Source organism: Patiria miniata, unplaced genomic scaffold, assembly GCF_015706575.1.
Source record: "Patiria miniata isolate m_02_andy unplaced genomic scaffold, ASM1570657v1 HiC_scaffold_6, whole genome shotgun sequence".
NCBI classification, from domain to species: domain Eukaryota; kingdom Metazoa; phylum Echinodermata; class Asteroidea; order Valvatida; family Asterinidae; genus Patiria; species Patiria miniata.
The window spans coordinates 24639605-24654303 of record NW_024037073.1 but is presented as its reverse complement, the minus strand read 5'-3'; positions in this window follow the sequence as shown (position 1 = coordinate 24654303).

Genomic DNA, 14699 nt, shown 5'->3' with positions numbered 1-14699 from the left:
CAAGTCATATTTAAGAGGATGATCTCCTTGGTGTGTGCAAGATACAATTATTACACATTATCGATGTGCAATGCCGTACATTTATTTATTTATTTATTGGCAAGATGGCTGTTGTGCCAAAAGTAAGCCACTACTCCTGCATCTTGGTGCCAAGACATGATATGACTGTGCGTTTATTTCGGTGTAAAAACTTTACCCTTGGTTAAAGCCAAATTTATCAGATTTATAAATAAATGCAAATGTGAACATGTATGATCCGGCAAGGATTCTAAAGAGTAATTAAATCAGCAGTGAATGCAGCTGTGTCATTGCAATTGCTTCTTCAGGGAGTTTGGACCCTTCCCGCGCCGATCCCCAGGTCCAACTGACTCAGTCGCTAGTACCTGATAATAAAAAGGGTCTCGATCTCAGGGTGACAAGTTTACAGTGCAGTGGAAACGATCATAGGTGAACTTTGCGCCATCCCTGATCAACACGAGGTATTGATGCACGGTGGAATATTTGTCTCTAAAGAAACACAGCAGAGCTGTTCATGTACAGTTTAAGTTTGCAGAGAAATGACAGTGACAGCTGTGTAAAAACTTTACCCTTGGTTAAAGCCAAATTTATCAGATTTATAAATAAATGCAAATGTGAACATGTATGATCCGGCAAGGATTCTAAAGAGTAATTAAATCAGCAGTGAATGCAGCTGTGTCATTGCAATTGCTTCTTCAGGGAGTTTGGACCCTTCCCGCGCAGTGGAAACGATCATAGGTGAACTTTGCGCCATCCCTGATCAACACGAGGTATTGATGCACGGTGGAATATTTGTCTCTAAAGAAACACAGCAGAGCTGTTCATGTACAGTTTAAGTTTGCAGAGAAATGACAGTGACAGCGGTGTAAAAACTTTACCCTTGGTTAAAGCCAAATTTATCAGATTTATAAATAAATGCAAATGTGAACATGTATGATCCGGCAAGGATTCTAAAGAGTAATTAAATCAGCAGTGAATGCAGCTGTGTCATTGCAATTGCTTCTTCAGGGAGTTTGGACCCTTCCCGCGCCGATCCCCAGGTCCAACTGACTCAGTCGCTAGTACCTGATAATAAAAAGGGTCTCGATCTCAGGGTGACAAGTTTACAGTGCAGTGGAAACGATCATAGGTGAACTTTGCGCCATCCCTGATCAACACGAGGTATTGATGCACGGTGGAATATTTGTCTCTAAAGAAACACAGCAGAGCTGTTCATGTACAGTTTAAGTTTGCAGAGAAATGACAGTGACAGCTCATCAGATCCTGGTCGACTTTTACCCGTATTATGCAGCAGAACACCTGCAGTATTAGAAATCCAGGATAAATCTTATATGCAAGAAACTTGGCATAAACACCTGCAGACTCAACTAGGCCTGAAGTGATTGCAAGTAGTACAAGCTGCCCCTTGCTTACAGCTTATTGGGTAGACCAAACTGTACATACACCTAGTGAGATGGTTGTTTTTCCCCCGAGTTGTCACATCGGTAATCCTGCCGAACCTCCACTAACGGTGTAACCGATAAGCATCTAGTTGGCCGTTTAAAGATGTCTGTATCCTAGGATACATGTACTTCAAAGCCAGAGATGATGTAAATCGCAGCTGTGCTTGTACATCAGAGATTCTGCCATTGAAGTAGCTCAATAAGAACTGTACGTGGACATGTTTTCTTGAGCCGTAGAGATGTTGCAGAGACTCTGCTTAAAGCTGGAAACTTTGCAGCAGAACATGGAATACCTGCATGTCGATGATTTTGTTCTGATAATGTTTTCTGAGCTCGTTTGCATGGCAGTGACTTGGCTCATTATTCTCAAGTATTGCAGCGGGACATCTAATACAGCAGCTTTGTGTATGTCCTGGGTTAGTTTGAGCTGTTGGTCACTCTGCATAAATTTGCCGAACCTGAAACTTTGCAGCAGAACTTGGCATAGATGATCAAGGATTCAGCTCTGATAGTGATATTTTCTGATGAGCTCTTCAGCAGTACAGAGACTCGGCTGGATCGAGACCCTTCAGCAATGCAGTGGCATAAAGGCGAGATGCTTGTAATCAGCATAGAGTTAAAAACAGGAGGTGCCTGATCCTTGGAATAACCCAACATCAGGGTGACAGTGGGGTATCAGTATCTGGCTGTCGGTGAAGGCGTAATCCATACTGTCGTTTGAGACTGAAGTATCACATGATATGCATAATTCATCCATTGTTAATTAGAACGAAAAATTTAGATTCTTGAAAGTGACAGTTTAATATTTGATCCAGCAACATTTAAATGTATTGCTTTTTCTACTTTATGAAACAAAGCATTTAAAAGCTGTTATAATTTTAGCAATTGTATATTTTTGTGGTCACTTTTCATTGTGATGAATTCCTTTTAATTGATAGTTTACGTAGTAGAGACTTTTGATGGAAATTGCGTCAGGTTGGTGTAATTTTAATGTAAGGTTTTTCACAATGACACGCTTTCTCAATTTTAACCCTCCTACTGTTTCAACGGTCACAGACAGTAAAAAAAAAATCCTCTTCCTCTGCCATGCTTTTTACCTAAGCTAGTCACCAACAGTCAGATCATATTTCAAGCAAGCTAGCAAGTGACTAGTCAAACTCAGTCATCAGACAACAGCAGGCAGGAAGTAGGCACAGCTGTCTTATCAATCATCTACAGTCAAAGTAAAGCTGTATCAAGTTACATAAACAGTCACAGCCAGTCAATCCTGCTTTATAAGGGCTGGGAGCTCTTAACTGTTGAAAACAGTCACTTGTGAGAATTAGACTGAAAGGACAACTTTAAACAGAATGTATAATTGCATAGGAGGGTTAAATGTTGAATTTGCCCTTCACTGATTACAGCAGGTGAGGGCAAAACCAAGTGAAATATTGGCTTAAATATATGAAGGTGTTCAGACCAAATGCCTTTGTAAAAGGTAATTTGATGCATAAAAAGTACAGTGGCCTTTATTTAGCTGGATGGTGGTATTGGTGGGGGAAGGTCCCTGGCAGCATTTAATGGTGTCATAAAAGAACAATCTTTTTAAGAGCTTTTAAGATAGTTCAGACACCCCCCCCCCCCACCCCGCCACAAAAAGCTATGCTACTGATTACATTCAAACATGTTAACTAATTTGTGTTCATTAATTAATTTAATTCACTTGTGCCTGCCAACCTACATGTACCTGAAGATTCATTTTTGATAACAACCAATTTTTTTATATATATTTTAACTAAATATTCCTTTCAGTTTTAGTGGGAAACACAAGCCGAGGTGGTGGTTTGTTGTATAGCCCAACCATAAAGCCAAGGCCCCTAAAATGTGTGGGCTACAAACCATCAAGAAACAACACAGAAAACATAAACTCATGAAATTGAACATGAAAGTTCATCATGACAATGTGGTTTGTGTTGCCTGTGAATGTGCTTTCCATGAATATGATGCCATTTTCTACAACATTTTTGGGTGGTATGTGAAAATAAGGAATAGGCGCCCTATCCTCGGAATAACCCAACATCAGGGTGACACTGGGGGTATCTCCAGCTGTCGGTGAAGGCGTCGATGACCCTACACTTCGGTTTAGGAGCCTCTTGTTGACTGTTTTTACTCTTCATTAAACTCATGCTTTTCATCTGTTGCTTATTAAAGCTATACATGTACCGGTACCTTATTTGAAGGCAAAGTAAAGCCATATTTTTTTCTGACCGTGTACCTCACTCATTACAGTAATGAGTTCAAGGGCTTTTAAAGTTAATGTTAGTTTTCCATAATGTAGCATTTTATTGATAAAAGTGTGAATGGGGTTTACATTAATAATTCTTTAAGTAATGAAGGCTAATCCTTCTTATGGATGTACATGTAAACTTTACATGTACATCCATAAGAAGGATTAGCCTTCATTACTTAAAGAATTAATTACCCAACCCTTTCATAGGCACTGAAGTGTCCAAAACTGCCATGCCTAATCACTGTAGTGTCCAAAACTGCAATGCCTATAGTGTCCAAAACTGCCATGCCTAATATTAGGCATGGCAGTTTTGGACACTATAGTGATTAGGCATGGCAGTTTTGGACACTATATAATCACTGTAGTGTCCAAAACTGCAATGCCTAATCACTGTAGCGCCTGAAACAGCCTGTGCACTCCATGGATTTATTGATTAATTGTTTATTGATTACAAAATATACAATGTAGTACAAGTGCTGATGGAATTACCATTTATTTAGAATATGACCAGGAAGGAATGCATAAAATACTGTCATTTTCTTTGATACAAAATTATTCAGCTGATGCTGTTTTCCTAGATGAACTTTTGTGTCAAGTCACTGTAAATATTAACATTAGGTATATGCAATTTTGTCTTTTGGGGCAATCCAAATTTCCTAATTATTTGAGCTAAATATATTTGAATATAAACAGGAGGTCATTTGTTCACTAAAAGCTGACTAAGCTTGTGATTTTTTTCCTACCGAGCTCTTAGAAAGTACTGGTGTACCTGTACATGTACATATACCCACAATGACAAACTATCCAATCATAAATCAGGTCTTCATCATTCAATCCTTTGAATCACCTTTCGCATCCGTTGAATATTGTCCCTTGCAATATTTAAGGTCGTTCGCGTAATAGGTACTAACAGGTACTGAAATATAGTCTTAAATATATTTAATATTCTGTTGTTCATAATGAACGATTCCATGGCAAACTCTTGGCCAAAGAAATCTTGTCCACTTGACCATTATGAAAGCTAATTACATTGAGCTATTAGCAGATGCCCTTCAAGATATTCTTGGCTGGTTCATGTTCAGATTCCGAGGAAGTGCAGTTGAACCCTTTGTGATATCTTTCACGTTGCCTCTTGCATTTTCTTTGCTCTCCTTAACTTCAACAAAGCCTCTGATACACAATCTGGACAGGGTAAGACTTGCTTTGATGATGTCTACAATCATATATCTCTTGTTCTTTGAGCAGACAAGACTGCTTTTGCCAGTCGATTCTAATGATACATCCTTTCCTATGAACACAACACCAAATTAATATACGACATATATCACCATATAGGGTATGGCTTGCCAAGGGGCAGTCAACCAGTTGGTGCTGGATTTTTAATTGTTTAATTACAAACAATAGACCTAATTACGCAAATTCCATGTAATTGAATTTTTTAAACACTGTTACAAACTCCCGAAGAAACCCACTAGATTAAAAACCAGAGATAAAACTCAATGAGCAAAAACTCTGGAAAACCTTGTGGTTGCCAGCAAAACAAAACATTTCGCACGTTTACACAAAGCTATTTTTAAAGCTGATCCATTCTCAGTTTGTCCTTAACTGAACTGAAGTCGCAAGCTAGAATGATCCCACCACACCTTCGCCTCGTACGTTCTACGTACGTTCTATGTTAAACGCACGTTCTTTCCTATGCAAATTTGATTAGACCGATTAGACACATTTGCCTGCTATACAACTGTAACGCAGGCAAAGATAATTCTTATTCTGGAATTAATCGTGACAGGGCCAACACATGTATCCCCACAGGAAACAAAAGGGGACGCTGCATCATTATGCCAACAATGCTGTGTTATTTTGATAAGTTTTCACCAATTTTGTATTGTGTGCAGAATGCTTATTTTTGCTCTGCACTGCCAGTATTTTTGTTTTTGCAGAACCTGAAAATATAGGCCTAATCCTTTGAAATAATTACTTTCTTGTATAGCAACATGAGAACTACGTGTGTAGCCCTCTTAAGCAGGGACACTATATTGTAGTTGCAGCCCATGAGGTCTTAATGGTGAAGTTTACAATGTATTTTGCTGACAAACACCAATGAGGAACAGGGTGATGATACCATGTCATGTAGATACCCTGAATAACTGGATAACTTGCAGATGGGGTGTAGTGAGCTTCTAATAATTGCCTGTCGATACAGCTAGGCATGATATGATGATTTTAGGTTGATCTGTTTTGACTCTGCATGAATGCCAGAGAGTAGCACATCAGTGGAGCTTGAAAAGATCAAGACGATCAGAATACAAAAACCAAATATTGGACAAGTTCAGTTCTATGTACACGTTATTATGTGCAATATAATTTGCAAGTCAACTTCTTCCACTTGCAGTATTTACAATTATTATTAAGTCATAAAAAGATCTGTTGTCAAACTTTATACACATGTACGTCAACTTATGCAGTGCTCCGAATCACTAGGAAGGTGGAAAACAATAAAGGTATATTCACAAAATAAATGCGGTATATTTCTAAGTTATGAACTCTTAATTCAAACAATTCAAAAAGAAGAATTGTGAAATGAATTAATCACTGGTTTTAGTTTCTGATTATGCGCAACTTAAAGTAGAACGCAATAGGCTTGGTACTTTTCATCATTGCTTTTCCCACTAGTATGAAACGACATTACTTTTACTATCAGTTTAAAAATATCAGCAACAACTTCAATTCTCAATTCTCAACAAAAGTGGGGATAATGTACACCCCTGCTTAGCACCTTTGAAAATTGAAAGGGGTCGGATATAAAATCATTAATTAAAACCCATAATATAATGAATAAAAACAGGGCCGAAACAGGTTCCAAAGCTTTAAAATGAAAATTCTAATTAACCCTTCAAAAGTTTTTTATTGATAAGGCATATCAATTTGTTTATGGCCGAAACCGCACTCCTATTTATCTTATTTGATTCAACTCGATTTTGCGCATTGCTCAATTTTAACAAAATGTAAGACAAATGCGCGCACGCGTGTGTGTGGAAGTGAATGTACTTTGTGCGCTATATCTTTGGACCTGATTATCGAATAGCACGCACGCACACACAAAATGCAATGCCCATGGCGTATGTGAGAGGGGTTATGATTGGCGATCATCTTCTTCAATCCTAAAAGTACAGGTCTTAACAAGGTCTAATCAGAATACATAGATAGTTAGACCAGAACCTTCCCTAACAATGCTTTTTTTTAGGAAGGCCATACGGTGGCACTGTTTGTATTTACGGCGAGTTGAAATGGTGCAGGTTTTACTGAAAACTATGATTTACACATAATCGTGTGAAATTCTGCTAAAACAACAATATATATCCTGAAAAGTACAGGCTTTCCTGTTAATATAAATTCAATATTTCTTATCAGTATGATGTACATGTAGAATATTATTGTCTGTCTTGTATTCTTTTAAGAAGTGAAAGCGTTGTTCCGTTTTTCAATGGTGTACAAAAAGAGACATCGAGGCACAGTTTTTGATGGCCACTCCCATAGCGGAAAATCAGGGACTGTGTGGGCGCTTGAAAAGGAGCGCTAACAAATTGATATGAAATGACCAAGGAATTAATACCCTTTGAACTTATCCGCTCCGTTCACAAGTACCCCCTCACCGGCAAAGGAAGTACAGTTGGGGGTGCGCGGCCACTGCGTGTACATAGAACAGAACCCCTGGTGTACATGTGTCACACACAAGGAACGGTGCGCGTCAACCAGCCAAATGTACCGCCCATGGGACGTCGTTGCTAAGTAAAAGGGCGCCCTCTTTTGGTAGCGCATGGAGCTCATATAGTCAACCAAATCTCTCAGAAGTCTGGCGTTATTGTGAATACTTCTGCCTTTTGATCCTGCAGGTCTGGAAAGGATTAATATTAAACAAAAGGGATAACTTTGCCCAGACGAAGGTAAATAGCTTTAGAGACAATCTTGTAATCTAGGTTGAGTAACCAAATTAGTCTTTCTTTCTGGGGATTAAGCTGATCTCCAGGTTTTTCAAGCAAAGTTATCATACTTCTGTGTTTGGAAGTTAGCGAGATGTTATCGTCAAAAGATCTATGATAGGCCTACTTAAGAAGATCTAGTCTGGGCCTAAAAGATCCCAAAATTGAACGTAGAATTCTTTGGGCAAGTCATCATCTCCCGGCATTTTATTAGTCTGCATACTTCATAAGTGGGAGAATCATGACAGTAGAGTTACTTATGTTTGCCCCTGAAACTAGGAATTATGTTTTCATCATTAAGAAAGAAGAAATTGTTCCCTGTGAATTGTCTCGGAAGACTGGGGAGCTCGTGCCATATTTTCAATGGGGAGCGCTGATAAAATCCTACAATCAGGCACACTATAGGCCTATTAACTAAAAGTGTACAAATGCACCCTTCTCATTTAGGGAGAGACTGTTCCCCTGTACATCAAATTCTTACACTTTGATAGTGCATTGCTTTTCTTGTATGGAATTTTTTTTGGGGGGGGGGTAGCCAAAATGTTGCCCCCCCCCCAGCCCCCCCCCCAAGAACCGCCACTTATGTTTGCTGTAAATTCAAATTTTAATTAATACTGAATTTGTATAGATCTATGATTTCATTCTATTACTTGTCAAGTGCCCAGAGTGAAACAACAGAGGTAAAACTCTATGAGGTAAAAACTCGGGAAAACCTTGTGGCCGATCCCTTATACATTAACTTTAATACTTACAAACTCCGAGTTTCTCCTCTTCATTTAAATTAAAATATACGATGTATTGTGGTCATTATGAAAATTACTGACCTAGCGACGTGGTGAACACAGGCTAGAATGGCCATACTACAGCCACACACGCCCTTAATTTACTCGATTACGTCCTCAATGACATTCTATTCAAATTTAACCTATTCTTTATCATGATCACTCAAGCATCAAGCTTGTAAGTAACATACAGACATATTTTCATTCTACTTCGCTTCGCTCATACGCATGAAAAGCAGTTAGGTTTTACAGAACGTTATAAAGGAAAAGGAGGACACAATATGTTCATATTCAGAATTTTATTATTATACATGATGGGGGCTGGCCTGCACACAGGCATACAGGCTGAAATAACAAAGTATGCAAGGGGGAGAGATAATAGGGTCAATACATGTACCTCAAAAAAGGCGACGATCAGCAGCATCTTAACCGACTGGGCCATGCTGGTAGTCTCGCTTTCTTCTTTTTCGGGCTTCAGTGTCCTTAAAAACTTCTTCCTCCGCTGTTATATGATTTTCTGTTGATCTGGAGACAGGTTGCCTGTTCCTTTGTTTTGTCCATATACGAGACGGTCATCCACCCTGCCTTGCTCGAGTCGGCAATCTTAATCTTGTTCTTGCGTTCTGCCAGCAGCTGCTCGGCGCGTTGAATGGCGTCGATGGCTTGGTCTGTATCGCCTTTAATGATAATTGCCGTCTTGATCTCATCAAGGGCAATTTGAAGTTTCACACAAAACTCAAATCGGGCCATGTTGCCTGGTTTTGTTAACTCTTTGGAGTCCAGTTTATTCTTGAGTTCCTGAATGGAGGTGGAGTTCTCTTTCGGTGCGGAGATAGCGTTAAACTTCTTGTCAAAATAATCTTTACATTTGTCGAAAATAAATGCCGACGGATCAGGATTCGTGGAGCGGTCTGCCTCTGTCGACATTACCCAAACTAAGCCAAACTATGTAAGTAAATACCGTAAGCAATGGAAGACAAATAAGGGTTGGATATACGGCGTGAGTGCCAGAACCTGAAGTGACTATTCTACACAATGAATAGCATGCGTGACCTGTCTGGCAATCCGACTGTTCAATGGTGGACTTAACTTGGGCCGGCCGAGGATGTCTGTCTCACTGCGGAGTTTGTCACACCAGACGTTACACCCAAAAACCCTGGTTTAAAATTAAGTACAAATCGTCACCAGTAATGCATCTCCTACACAAGATTATTACATGCATCGTCCATAGCAGCTCAATATCATTTAACATACCATAAAATGCAAGGTACATTTTATACACAAAAACCCAAACAACTAGTTATTGCCAAGGCACATTTACAATGTTTTACAACAGTTATACAAATGTCAATTTGCACTTTGAAATGTTACTTTGGAATCTGCAAAGCAATAATAGTACTTACAGGTTATGGCAAATAACCTGGTCTGTGTTTTATTGACGGTGACGAGGAGACGAGGACGGCCACAGCCTACCAACTCTGTGGGACTCATTCCCAACAGTGCAAACAAATTGCACACTCGGCTTATAAAGAACGTACAACTCCCAAATGTGGGTACAAACTAACAAGCATAATATATACATGTAGTGTCCATCAGCGTAGCAAGGGGGGGGGGGGGTATTTTACCCCCAATATTTGTGTGAAGACTGCCCTTTTCCATTCAAATGCCCTTTTTCACCAGTGCTTACCCCCTTCCTCATTTTGTTGTAAAGAGTGTCCTTTTTTGCAAAGTGCCCTTTTTTTCTGAACAAAAAAATACGCTGTGAGATTTGAACCTGCAACCTTCCAATTCAGAGTCAGCAGTCCACACTACTCGACTACCACCATTTCACACCGTACACTAGTTTCGAAATTAACTATAAAGTCTTAGTTAACCTCAACATTAATACAATTTTGTAACTTAAAAATACTCTGTGGGATTTGAACCTGCAACCTTCCAATTCAGAGTCAGCAGTCCACACCACTCGACTACCACCATTTCACACCATACACTAGTTTAGAAATTAACTATGAAGTTTAAGTTGACTCAAAATTAATAAAATTTTGTAACTTAAAGATACGCTGTGGGATTTGAACCTGCAACCTTCCGATTCAGAGTCAGCAGTCCACACTACTCGACTACCACCATTTCACACCGTACGATAGTTTCGAAATTAACTATAAAGTTTTAGTTAACCTCAAAATTAATAAAATTTTGTAACTTAAACATATGCTGTGGGATTTGAACCTGCAACCTTCCGATTCAGAGTCAGCAGTCCACACCACTCAACTACCACCATTTCACACTGTACACTAGTTTCGAAATTAACTATGAAGTTTAAGTTGACTCAAAATTAATAAAATTTGTAACTTAAAAAAAACCCAGTGGGATTTGAACCTGCAACCTTCCGATTCAGAGTTAGCAGTCCACACCTCTCGACTACCACCATTTCACACCATACACCAGTTTCGAATTAACTATAAAATTTAAGTTGACTTCAAAATTAATAAAATTTTGTAACTTAAAAATACGCTGTGGGATTTGAACCTGCAACCTTCCAATTCAGAGTCAGCAGTCCACACTACTCGACTACCACCATTTCACACTGTACACTAGTTTCGAAATTAACTATAAAGTTTTAGTTAACCTCAAAATTAATAAAATTTTGTAATTTAAAAATACGCTGTGGGACTTGAACCTGCAACCTTCCGATTCAGAGTCAGCAGTCCACACTACTCGACTACCACCATTTCACACCATACACTAGTTTCGAAATTAACTATAAAGTTTAAGTTAACCTCAAAATTAATAGCATTTTGTAACTTAAAAATACGCTGTGGGATTTGAACCTGCAACCTTCCGATTAAGAGTCAGCAGTCCACACCACTCAACTACCACCATTTCACACTGTAAACTAGTTTCGAAATTAACTATGAAGTTTAAGTTGACTTAAAATTAATAAAATTTTGTAACTTAAAAATACGCTGTGGGATTTGAACCTGCAACCTTCCGCTTCAGAGTCATCAGTCCACACTACTCGACTACCACCATTTCACACCATACACTAGTTTCAAAATTAACTATGAAGTTTAAGTTGACTCAAAATTAATAAAATTTTGTAAACTTAAAAATACGCTGTGGGATTTGAACCTGCAACCTTCCGATTCAGAGTCAGCAGTCCACACTACTCAAATCCCACCATTTCACACCGTACACTAGTTTCGAAATTAACTATAAAATTTAAGTTGACTTCAAAATTAATAAAATTTTGTAACTTAAAAATACGCTGTGGGATTTGAACCTGCAACCTTCCGATTCATATTCAGCAGTCCACACTACTCAACTACCATCATTTCACACCTTACACTAGTTTCGAAATTAACTATAAAGTTTAGGTTGACCTCAAAATTAATAAAATTTCGTAACGTAAAAATACGCTGTGGGATTTGAACCTGCAACCTTCCGATTCAGAGTCAGCAGTCCACACCACTCAACTACCACCATTTCACACCTTACACTAGTTTCGAAATTAACTATAAAGTTTAAATTAACCTCAAAATTTATAAAATTTTGTAACCTAAAAATACGCTGTGGGATTTGAACCTGCAACCTTCCGATTCAGAGTCAGCAGTCCACACCACTCAACTACCACCATTCCACACTGTACACTAGTTTCGAAATTAAGTATGAAGTTTAAGTTGACTCAAAATTAATGAAATTTTGTAATCTAAAAATACGCTGTGGGATTTGAACCTGCAACCTTCCGATTCAGAGTCAGCAGTCCACACTACTCGACTACCACCATTTCACGCCGTACACTAGTTTCGAATTAACTATAAAATTTAAGTTGACTCAAAATTAATAAAATTTTGTAATCTAAAAATATGTGTGGGATTTGAACCTGCAACCTTCCGATTCAGAGTCAGCAGTCCACACTACTCGACTACCACCATTTCACACCATACACTAGTTTCGAAATTAACTATAAAGTTTAAGTTAACCTCAAAATGAATAAAATTTCGTAACCTAAAAATACGCTGTGGGATTTGAACCTGCAACCTTCCAATTGAGAGTCAGCAGTCCACACCACTCAACTACCACCATTTCACACTGTACACTAGTTTCGAAATTAAGTATGAAGTTTAAGTTGACTCAAAATTAATAAAATTTTGTAACTTAAAAATACGCTGTGGGATTTGAACCTGCAACCTTCCGATTCAGAGTCATCAGTCCACACCTCTCAACTACCACCATTTCACACCGTACACTAGTTTCGAAATTAACTATGAAGTTTAAGTTGACTCAAAATTAATAAAATTTTGTAACTTAAAAATACGCTGTGGGATTTGAACCTGCAACCTACCGATTCAGACTCAGCAGTCCACACTACTCGACTACCACCATTTCACACCATACACTAGTTTCAAAATTAACTATAAAGTTTAAGTTAACCTCAAAATTAATAAAATTTCGTAACCTAAAAATACGCTGTGGGATTTGAACCTGCAACCTTCCAAATCAGAGTCAGCAGTCCCCACCACTCAACTACCACCGTTTCACACTGTACACTAGTTTCGAAATTAACTATGAAGTTTAAGTTGACTCAAAATTAATAAAATTTTGTAAACTAGAAAATACCCTTTGGGATTTGAACCTGCAACCTTCCAATTCAGAGTCAGCAGTCCACACCACTCAACTACCACCATTTCACACTGTACACTAGTTTCGAAATTAACTATGAAGTTTAAGTTGACTCAAAATTAATAAAATTTTGTAAACTTAAAAATACGCTGTGGGATTTGAACCTGCAACCTTCCGATTCAGAGTCAGCAGTCCACACCACTCAACTACCACCATTTTACACTGTACACTAGTTTCGAAATTAACTATGAAGTTTAAGTTGACTCAAAATTAATAAAATTTCGTAACGTAAAAATACGCGGTGGGATTTGAACCTGCAACCTTCCGATTCAGAGTCAGCAGTCCACACCACTCAACTACCACCATTTTACACTGTACACTAGTTTCGAAATTAATTATAAAGTTTAAGTTGACCTCAAAATTAATAAAATTTCAGTAGTTCAGACCTGTGAAGTGGTATTGACTGCTGTCTCAAAGTCTGAAGGATGCAGGTTCATTTCGAAGGTGGGAAATTTAAATTTTAAGATTTAATTACTTTTTAGGTCAATTGAAACTTTATAGTTAATTCCGTAACAGCTAAAAAGTGTGAAGTTGTGCTTAGTTGAGTGGTATGTACTGCTCATTCTAAATCTGGAGGTTGCAGGTTCAATCCCACAGTGGGAAATTTAGTTTTTAAAATTGTATTACTTTTGAGGTCAATTGAAACTTTATAGTTAATTTTGTAACAGCTGAAAAGTGTGAAGTTGTGCTTAGTTGAGTGGTACAGACTGCTAACTCTAAATCCAGAGGTTGCAGGTTCAATCCAACAGTGGGAAATTTATATTTTAAAATTTTATTACTTTTTAGGTCAAGTGAAACTTTATAGTTAATTTCGTAACAGCTAAAAAGTGTGAAGTTGTGCTTAGTCTTGTGGTATGGACTGCTGACTCTAAATCTGGAGGTTGCAGGTTCAATCCCACAGTGGGAATTTTAGATTTTAAAATTTTTATTATTTTTTAGGTCAATTGAAACTTCATATATAATTCAGTACTAGCTAAAAAGTGAGGAGTTGTGCTTAGTCGAGTGGTATGTACTGCTCACTCTAAATCTGGAGGTTGCAGGTTCAATCCCAAAGTGGGAAAGTTAGATTTTTTAAATTTTATTAATTTTTAGGTCAGTTGAAACTTTATAGTTAATTTCGTAACAGCTAAAAAGTGTGAAGTTGTGCTTAGTCTAGTGGCACGGAATGCTGACTCTAAATCCGGAGGTTGTCGGTTCATTTCCACAGTGGGAAATTTAGATTTTAAAATTTTATTAATTTTTTAGGTCAGTTGAAACTTTATAGTTAATTTCGTAACCACAAAAAAGTGTGAAATCATGCTTAGTCCAAATCTGAAGGTTGTGGGTTCAATTTCAGGCTGGGAATTTGAGATTTTAAAATTTTATTACTTTTTTGGGTAAATTAAATCATTATAGTTAATTTCGTAACCTTTAAAAATTGTGAAATTACACTTAGTCCAATGGTATGGACTACTGACTCTAAATCTGAAGATTGTGGGTTCAAATCCAGGGTGGAAATTTTAGATTTTAAAATTTTATGTCTTTTGGG